Consider the following 8,078-nt stretch of genomic DNA (forward strand, 5'->3'; position numbering starts at 1 on the left):
CACCTGGGGGGTCACAGACACACCCTGACCCCACACGTGTCCTGTCGCACTGCCACCCTCCCGTGGGGACACCAGTGTCACCTCTGTGTCACCTGGGGGGTCACAGACACACCCTGACCCCCACACGTGTCCTGTGCCACTGCCACCCTCCCGTGGGGACACCAGTGTCACCTCTGTGTCACCTGGGGGGTCACAGACACACCCTGACCCCACACGTGTCCTGTCCCACTGCCACCCTCCTGTGGGGACACCAGTGTCACCTCTGTGTCACCTCTGTGTCACCTGGGGGGTCACAGACACACCCTGACCCCACACGTGTCCTGTCCCAGTGCCACCCTCCTGTGGGGACACCAGTGTCACCTCTGTGTCACCTGGGGGGTCACAGACACACCCTGACCCCACACGTGTCCTGTCGCACTGCCACCCTCCCGTGGGGACACCAGTGTCACCTCTGTGTCACCTGGGGGGTCACAGACACACCCTGACCCCACACGTGTCCTGTCGCACTGCCACCCTCCTGTGGGGACACCAGTGTCACCTCTGTGTCACCTGGGGGGTCACAGACACACCCTGACCCCACACGTGTCCTGTCGCACTGCCACCCTCCCGTGGGGACACCAGTGTCACCTCTGTGTCACCTCTGTGTCACCTGGGGGGTCACAGACACACCCTGACCCCACACGTGTCCTGTCCCACTGCCACCCTCCTGTGGGGACACCAGTGTCACCTCTGTGTCACCTGGGGGGTCACAGACACACCCTGACCCCACACGTGTCCTGTCGCACTGCCACCCTCCCCTGGGGACACAAGTGTCACCTCTGTGTCACCTGGGGGGTCACAGACACACCCTGACCCCACACGTGTCCTGTCCCACTGCCACCCTCCTGTGGGGACACCAACATGCCACCAGGGGTGACCCCTGACCCCTCAGCCCTGTCACTGCCTAGGGGACACTGAGATCCGCCCAAAGGTCACTGTCACCCCAAACTGGGCACTGACCCTGTCCCTGTGTCCCCAGGGTCACCCCAAACTGGGCACTGACCCTGTCCCTGTGTCCCCAGGGTCACCCCAAACTGGGCACTGACCCTGTCCCTGTGTCCCCAGTGTCCCCAGTGTCACCCCAAACTGGGCACTGACCCTGTCCCTGTGTCCCCAGGGTCACCCCAAACTGGGCACTGACCCTGTCCCTGTGTCCCCAGTGTCACTGTCACCCCAAACTGGGCACTGACCCTGTCCCTGTGTCCCCAGTGTCACCCCAAACTGGGCACTGACCCTGTCCCTGTGTCCCCAGTGTCCCCACTGTCACCCCAAACTGGGCACTGACCCTGTCCCTGTGTCCCCAGGGTCACCCCAAACTGGGCACTGACCCTGTCCCTGTGTCCCCAGTGTCACTGTCACCCCAAACTGGGCACTGACCCTGTCCCTGTGTCCCCAGTGTCACCCCAAACTGGGCACTGACCCTGTCCCTGTGTCCCCAGGGTCACCTGTGTCACCCCAAACTGGGCACTGACCCTGTCCCTGTGTCCCCAGGGTCACCCCAAACTGGGCACTGACCCTGTCCCTGTGTCCCCAGGGTCACCCCAAACTGGGCACTGACCCTGTCCCTGTGTCCCCAGTGTCCCCAGGGTCACCCCAAACTGGGCACTGACCCTGTCCCTGTGTCCCCACTGTCACCCCAAACTGGGCACTGACCCTGTCCCTGTGTCCCCAGGGTCACTGTCACCCCAAACTGGGCACTGACCCTGTCCCTGTGTCCCCAGTGTCACCCCAAACTGGGCACTGACCCTGTCCCTGTGTCCCCAGGGTCACCCCAAACTGGGCACTGACCCTGTCCCTGTGTCCCCAGTGTCCCCAGTGTCCCCAGGGTCACCCCAAACTGGGCACAGACCCTGTCCCTGTGTCCCCAATGTCACTGTCACCCCAAACTGGGCACTGACCCTGTCCCTGTGTCCCCAGGGTCACCCCAAACTGGGCACTGACCCTGTCCCTGTGTCCCCAGGGTCACCCCAAACTGGGCACTGACCCTGTCCCTGTGTCCCCAGGGTCACTGTCACCCCAAACTGGGCACTGACCCTGTCCCTGTGTCCCCAGTGTCACTGTCACCCCAAACTGGGCACTGACCCTGTCCCTGTGTCCCCAGGGTCACCCCAAACTGGGCACTGACCCTGTCCCTGTGTCCCCAGTGTCCCCAGTGTCACCCCAAACTGGGCACTGACCCTGTCCCTGTGTCCCCAGTGTCACCCCAAACTGGGCACTGACCCTGTCCCTGTGTCCCCAGTGTCCCCAGTGTCCCCCCAAACTGGGCACTGACCCTGTCCCTGTGTCCCCAGTGTCCCCAGTGTCCCCCCAAACTGGGCACTGACCCTGTCCCTGTGTCCCCAGTGTCACCCCAAACTGGGCACTGACCCTGTCCCTGTGTCCCCAGTGTCCCCAGTGTCACCCCAAACTGGGCACTGACCCTGTCCCTGTGTCCCCAGTGTCCCCAGTGTCCCCCCAAACTGGGCACTGACCCTGTCCCTGTGTCCCCAGTGTCACTGTCACCCCAAACTGGGCACTGACCCTGTCCCTGTGTCCCCAGGGTCACCCCAAACTGGGCACTGACCCTGGCCCTGTGTCCCCAGGGTCACCCCAAACTGGGCACTGACCCTGTCCCTGTGTCCCCAGGGTCACTGTCACCCCAAACTGGGCACTGACCCTGTCCCTGTGTCCCCAGGGTCACCCCAAACTGGGCACTGACCCTGTCCCTGTGTCCCCAGTGTCCCCAGTGTCACCCCAAACTGGGCACTGACCCTGTCCCTGTGTCCCCAGTGTCACCCCAAACTGGGCACTGACCCTGTCCCTGTGTCCCCAGGGTCACCCCAAACTGGGCACTGACCCTGTGTCCCCAGGGTCACCCCAAACTGGGCACTGACCCTGTCCCTGTGTCCCCAGTGTCACCCCAAACTGGGCACTGACCCTGTCCCTGTGTCCCCAGTGTCACCCCAAACTGGGCACTGACCCTGTCCCTGTGTCCCCAGTGTCACTGTCACCCCAAACTGGGCACTGACCCTGTCCCTGTGTCCCCAGTGTCACCTGTGTCACCCCAAACTGGGCACTGACCCTGTCCCTGTGTCCCCAGGGTCACCCCAAACTGGGCACTGACCCTGTCCCTGTGTCCCCAGTGTCACCCCAAACTGGGCACTGACCCTGTCCCTGTGTCCCCAGGGTCACCCCAAACTGGGCACTGACCCTGTCCCTGTGTCCCCAGGGTCACCAGTGTCACCCCAAACTGGGCACTGACCCTGTCCCTGTGTCCCCAGGGTCACCCCAAACTGGGCACTGACCCTGTCCCTGTGTCCCCAGTGTCACTCCAAACTGGGCACTGACCCTGTCCCTGTGTCCCCAGTGTCACTGTCACCCCAAACTGGGCACTGACCCTGTCCCTGTGTCCCCAGTGTCACTGTCACCCCAAACTGGGCACTAACCCTGTCCCTGTGTCCCCAGTGTCACCCCAAACTGGGCACTGACCCTGTCCCTGTGTCCCCAGTGTCCCCAGGGTCACCCCAAACTGGGCACTGACCCTGTCCCTGTGTCCCCAGTGTCACCCCAAACTGGGCACTGACCCTGTCCCTGTGTCCCCAGGGTCACTGTCACCCCAAACTGGGCACTGACCCTGTCCCTGTGTCCCCAGGGTCACCAGTGTCACCCCAAACTGGGCACTGACCCTGTCCCTGTGTCCCCAGTGTCACCCCAAACTGGGCACTGACCCTGTCCCTGTGTCCCCAGTGTCCCCAGGGTCACCCCAAACTGGGCACTGACCCTGTCCCTGTGTCCCCAGTGTCACCCCAAACTGGGCACTGACCCTGTCCCTGTGTCCCCAGGGTCACTGTCACCCCAAACTGGGCACTGACCCTGTCCCTGTGTCCCCAGGGTCACCAGTGTCACCCCAAACTGGGCACTGACCCTGTCCCTGTGTCCCCAGTGTCACTCCAAACTGGGCACTGACCCTGTCCCTGTGTCCCCAGTGTCACTGTCACCCCAAACTGGGCACTGACCCTGTCCCTGTGTCCCCAGGGTCACCCCAAACTGGGCACTGACCCTGTCCCTGTGTCCCCAGGGTCACTGTCACCCCAAACTGGGCACTGACCCTGTCCCTGTGTCCCCAGGGTCACCCCAAACTGGGCACTGACCCTGTCCCTGTGTCCCCAGTGTCCCCAGGGTCACCCCAAACTGGGCACTGACCCTGTCCCCAGTGTCCCCAGGGTCACCCCAAACTGGGCACTGACCCTGTCCCCAGTGTCCCCAGGGTCACCCCAAACTGGGCACTGACCCTGTCCCTGTGTCCCCAGGGTCACTGTCACCCCAAACTGGGCACTGACCCTGTCCCTGTGTCCCCAGGGTCACCCCAAACTGGGCACTGACCCTGTCCCTGTGTCCCCAGTGTCACCCCAAACTGGGCACTGACCCTGTCCCTGTGTCCCCAGGGTCACTCCAAACTGGGCACTGACCCTGTCCCTGTGTCCCCAGGGTCACCAGGGTCACCCCAAACTGGGCACTGACCCTGTCCCTGTGTCCCCAATGTCACCCCAAACTGGCACTGACCCTGCCCCTGTGTCCCCAGGGTCACCCCAAACTGGGCACTGACCCTGTCCCTGTGTCCCCAGGGTCACTCCAAACTGGGCACTGACCCTGTCCCTGTGTCCCCAGGGTCACCAGGGTCACCCCAAACTGGGCACTGACCCTGTCCCTGTGTCCCCAGTGTCCCCAGTGTCACCCCAAACTGGGCACTGACCCTGTCCCTGTGTCCCCAGTGTCACCCCAAACTGGGCACTGACCCTGTCCCTGTGTCCCCTGTGTCACCCCAAACTGGGCACTGACCCTGTCCCTGTGTCCCCAGTGTCCCCAGGGTCACCCCAAACTGGGCACTGACCCTGTCCCTGTGTCCCCAGGGTCACCCCAAACTGGGCACTGACCCTGTCCCTGTGTCCCCAGGGTCACCCCAAACTAGGAACCGACCCTGTCCCTGTGTCCCCAGTGTCCCCAGGGTCACCCCAAACTGGGCACTGACCCTGTCCCCAGTGTCCCCAGGGTCACCCCAAACTGGGCACTGACCCTGTCCCCAGTGTCCCCAGGGTCACCCCAAACTGGGCACTGACCCTGGCCCTGTGTCCCCAGTGTCCCCAGGGTCACCCCAAACTGGGCACTGACCCTGTCCCTGTGTCCCCAGGGTCACCCCAAACTGGGCACTGACCCTGTCCCTGTGTCCCCAATGTCACCCCAAACTGGGCACTGACCCTGTCCCTGTGTCCCCAGGGTCACCCCAAACTGGGCACTGACCCTGTCCCTGTGTCCCCAGTGTCACCCCTGCCACCCCAAACTGGGCACTGACCCTGTCCCTGTGTCCCCAGGGTCACCCCAAACTGGGCACTGACCCTGTCCCTGTGTCCCCAGGGTCACCCCAAACTGGGCACTGACCCTGTCCCTGTGTCACCAGTGTCCCCCCAAACTGGGCACTGACCCTGTCCCTGTGTCCCCAGTGTCACTGTCACCCCAAACTGGGCACTGACCCTGTCCCTGTGTCCCCAGTGTAACCCCAAACTGGGCACTGACCCTGTCCCTGTGTCCCCAGTGTCCCCAGGGTCACCCCAAACTGGGCACTGACCCTGTCCCTGTGTCCCCAGTGTCCCCAGTGTCACCCCAAACTGGGCACTGACCCTGTCCCTGTGTCCCCAGGGTCACCTCAAACTGGGCACTGACCCTGTCCCTGTGTCCCCAGTGTCACCCCAAACTGGGCACTGACCCTGTCCCTGTGTCCCCAGGGTCACCCCAAACTGGGCACTGACCCTGTCCCTGTGTCCCCAGTGTCACTGTCACCCCAAACTGGGCACTGACCCTGTCCCTGTGTCCCCTGTGTCCCCAGTGTCACCCCAAACTGGGCACTGACCCTGTCCCTGTGTCCCCAGGGTCACCCCAAACTGGGCACTGACCCTGTCCCTGTGTCCCCAGTGTCCCCAGTGTCACCCCAAACTGGGCACTGACCCTGTCCCTGTGTCCCCAGGGTCACCCCAAACTGGGCACTGACCCTGTCCCTGTGTCCCCAGGGTCACCCCAAACTGGGCACTGACCCTGTCCCTGTGTCCCCAGTGTCACCCCAAACTGGGCACTGACCCTGTCCCTGTGTCCCCAGGGTCACTGTCACCCCAAACTGGGCACTGACCCTGTCCCTGTGTCCCCAGTGTCCCCAGTGTCACCCCAAACTGGGCACTGACCCTGTCCCTGTGTCCCCAGTGTCACCCCAAACTGGGCACTGACCCTGTCCCTGTGTCCCCAGTGTCACCCCAAACTGGGCACTGACCCTGTCCCTGTGTCCCCAGTGTCCCCAGTGTCACCCCAAACTGGGCACTGACCCTGGCCCTGTGTCCCCAGTGTCCCCAGTGTCACCCCAAACTGGGCACTGACCCTGTCCCTGTGTCCCCAGTGTCCCCAGTGTCCCCCCAAAACTGGGCACTGACCCTGTCCCTGTGTCCCCAGTGTCACTGTCACCCCAAACTGGGCACTGACCCTGTCCCTGTGTCCCCAGGGTCACCCCAAACTGGGCACTGACCCTGGCCCTGTGTCCCCACTGTCACCCCAAACTGGGCACTGACCCTGTCCCTGTGTCCCCAGTGTCACCCCAAACTGGGCACTGACCCTGTCCCTGTGTCCCCAGTGTCCTCAGTGTCACCCCAAACTGGGCACTGACCCTGTCCCTGTGTCCCCAGGGTCACCCCCAAACTGGGCACTGACCCTGTCCCTGTGTCCCCAGTGTCCCCAGGGTCACCCCAAACTGGGCACTGACCCTGTCCCTGTGTCCCCACTGTCACCCCAAACTGGGCACTGACCCTGTCCCTGTGTCCCCAGGGTCACTGTCACCCCAAACTGGGCACTGACCCTGTCCCTGTGTCCCAGGGTCACCCCAAACTGGGCACTGACCCTGGCCCTGTGTCCCCAGGGTCACCCCAAACTGGGCACTGACCCTGGCCCTGTGTCCCCAGGGTCACCCCAAACTGGGCACTGACCCTGTCCCTGTGTCCCCAGTGTCCCCAGTGTCACCCCAAACTGGGCACTGACCCTGTCCCTGTGTCCCCAGGGTCACTGTCACCCCAAACTGGGCACTGACCCTGTCCCTGTGTCCCCAGGGTCACCCCAAACTGGGCACTGACCCTGGCCCTGTGTCCCCAGGGTCACCCCAAACTGGGCACTGACCCTGTCCCTGTGTCCCCAGTGTCACCCCAAACTGGGCACTGACCCTGTCCCTGTGTCCCCAGGGTCACCACTGCCACCCCAAACTGGGCACTGACCCTGTCCCTGTGTCCCCAGTGTCACCCCAAACTGGGCACTGACCCTGTCCCTGTGTCCCCAGGGTCACCCCAAACTGGGCACTGACCCTGTTCCCTGTGTCCCCAGTGTCCCCAGTGTCACCATTGTCACCCCAAACTGGGCACTGACCCTGTCCCTTTGTCCCCAGTGTCACCCCAAACTGGGCACTGACCCTGGCCCTGTGTCCCCAGGGTCACCAGTGTCACCCCAAACTGGGCACTGACCCTGTCCCTGTGTCCCCAGTGTCACCCCAAACTGGGCACTGACCCTGTCCCTGTGTCCCCAGTGTCCCCAGTGTCACCCCAAACTGGGCACTGACCCTGTCCCTGTGTCCCCTGTGTCCCCAGTGTCACCCCAAACTGGGCACTGACCCTGTCCCTGTGTCCCCAGGGTCACCCCAAACTGGGCACTGACCCTGTCCCTGTGTCCCCAGGGTCACCAGTGTCACCCCAAACTGGGCACTGACCCTGTCCCTGTGTCCCAGTGTCACCCCAAACTGGGCACTGACCCTGTCCCTGTGTCCCCAGTGTCCCCAGTGTCACCCCAAACTGGGCACTGACCCTGTCCCTGTGTCCCCAGTGTCACTGTCACCCCAAACTGGGCACTGACCCTGGCCCTGTGTCCCCAGGGTCACCCCAAACTGGGCACTGACCCTGGCCCTGTGTCCCCAGGGTCACCCCAAACTGGGCACTGACCCTGTCCCTGTGTCCCCAGTGTCCCAGTGTCACCCCAAACTGGGC

The sequence above is a fragment of the Anomalospiza imberbis genome, chromosome 3 (assembly GCF_031753505.1).
Source record: "Anomalospiza imberbis isolate Cuckoo-Finch-1a 21T00152 chromosome 3, ASM3175350v1, whole genome shotgun sequence".
Classification (NCBI taxonomy): Eukaryota; Metazoa; Chordata; class Aves; order Passeriformes; family Viduidae; genus Anomalospiza; species Anomalospiza imberbis.